General features: G+C 37.4%; 1 protein-coding gene across 1 annotated transcript in view; it reads right to left on the bottom strand.

The window, feature by feature from the left end:
* LOC106878783 (Rieske domain-containing protein) overlaps positions 1 to 2,318 on the bottom strand; it is a 6,297-nt gene that overhangs the window by 2,457 nt on the left and 1,522 nt on the right. The window lies entirely within an intron of this gene.

Genomic DNA, 2,318 nt, shown 5'->3' on the forward strand with positions numbered 1-2,318 from the left:
AAGAAATAAGTGGAAATTTTACCAGTGAATGTGTTAAATTATAAAGTACAAAAAGAAAATGACTCTCCCCAGACACAACAGAATTTGTAGAAAATTTCATTAAAAAATTCCCCTTTTTTCAAAAAGTTATGGAGAAACAAATTTGATTAGCGTGTGGACACACTTCTATAGTTATGCCCATATTTGTACATGATTGCTATTTTGGTTTCTCCGCATGTTTGGGGCGGGATGCACAATGAGTCATAGTTACTGCATTTCTGACTTTGGAAAAAGATACGTTTTTTTTTTTTTTTTTTTTTTTTTTACAAATGTTAGGCACACCTGTTTCTGTCCTCATTCCTGATCTTTCTCTCTCTGGCCAGGTAACCTTATACTTCCTCTACAGCAAGACACCTGTATTTGTCTCACTATAACCTTATAATCTTCACCTCCTCCAACGCCTTCTCCTCTCTTAAAATAATTTTTTTTTTAATGTCTTGCAAGTACTTGGTGACCCTGTCAGTGCAGGTGCCATTCAAAATCACCCAGTCCACACTGTAAAGTGGTTGGTGTTTGGAAAGGCATCCAGCTGTAAAAACCTTGCCAAAACCGACCTCGCCTGTGCTTGATGTTAGGAACGGCATCCAGCTGTAAAAATCTTGCCAAAACAGTCACAGAAGTCCAGTGCAAGCTTTGGCCTGGCCAGCTCTTGTGGTACTATCCCACCCCTGCTAGCACGGTAGACCGACACTAAACGATGATGATGATCATCATCATTACCTTATAAAAACTATGTCAGCTAAGCAAAATGACCTTCTCTAATAAATGCATTAAAAACACTACAACATAAGCTGAACACTATTTCAGAAAATTATCATCGTTCTCTTTGAAGACAAGTTTAGCTGGGGCAAAATGAGTAAGACAAAGTAAGGTAAATTTGCTTCTTCGATTTTACAGAATTACATTTGAAGACAGAGCCATACACATCAATATCCATCCTTAGACATCAGAAAGATCAGAAATGCAAAAAAAAAAAATTTTAATACCAATGTCAAATGAAAGAGGACAATAGAAAAATAGTACAACTTGACTAACTCTAAAACTCAAAATAAAATATTCTCTGTAACTTCAACATGATCTGCCGGAGTGGGTCTCTTTGTAATATATTTAAACACTACACAGTTAAAGAGAGTATTGAAATTACTCATTTTGCCCCATTTTAGACAAATGTTTTGAAACTTGAAAATTATCAAATTTGACATTACTGTGGTAAAAAAATAAAAAAGACTTGAAAATCCAATAGAGAAAAGAATCTTGACTGCTAAACACTAGAAATAATTCCAGATATTTTATTAGCAACCTAAATTACAATCAGGTTAAAGTTGAGGAAAAATTTATTGAAAACAAAAAGTACCTGACACCTAACCATGTTCCAAGTTATGCTGACCAATTTTTACTCCCAAAGATGATGTAATAGGACAAATTTGTGATGTAATACTTGCAACGTAACGATTTCAAACAAACAGGAAAAATTTACAAGAAATCAGAAATTACACATTTTGCCCCACTAGGACCCCGTCCCCTACGCTTGAATTTGAGGTTGTAATATAATGAGCCATGGCTTAATGTCTATCGAATTAAATGGAAAAAGTGTTCCTATTTTCACCCCACCCCATATTTTTTTTTCCTGTGTTATGTATATTGTCGGCAATACTAACTTATACATTTCTTTCCTTTCAATATTGCAAACGAATGACTGACAACAACAATAACTTTTTTGTAATAGATTATAACAGGAAATTTTATTTATACTTATATAAATAACTGCTTTCTACAATAGGCACAAGGTCTGAAATTTTGAGGGGAAGGGTAAGTCGACTACATCGACCTCAGTACTTTATTTGCACTTATTTCATCGACCGAGAAAAGAAGAAAAGCAAAATCGACCTCGGCGGAATTAGAACTCAGAACGTGTGTGTTGGCACTCCGTCGCTTACGACGTCGAGGGTTCCAGTTGATCCGATCAACGGAACAGCCTGCTCGTGAAATTAACGTGCAAGTGGCTGAGCACTCCACAGACACGTGTACCCTTAACGTAGTTCTCGGGGATATTCAGCGTGACACAGTGTGACAAGGTTGACCCTTTGAATTACAGGCACAACAGAAACAGGAAGAAAGAGTGAGAGAAAGTTGTGGTGAAAGAGTACAGCAGGGTTCGCTACCATCCCCTGCCGGAGCCTCGTGGAGCTTTAGGTGTTTTCGTTCAATAAACACTCACAATGCCCGGTCTAGGAATCGAAACCGCGATCCTATGGCCGCGAGTCCGCTGCCCTAACAAC

The sequence above is a fragment of the Octopus bimaculoides genome, chromosome 7 (genome assembly GCF_001194135.2).
Source record: "Octopus bimaculoides isolate UCB-OBI-ISO-001 chromosome 7, ASM119413v2, whole genome shotgun sequence".
In the NCBI taxonomy this organism is placed as follows: domain Eukaryota; kingdom Metazoa; phylum Mollusca; class Cephalopoda; order Octopoda; family Octopodidae; genus Octopus; species Octopus bimaculoides.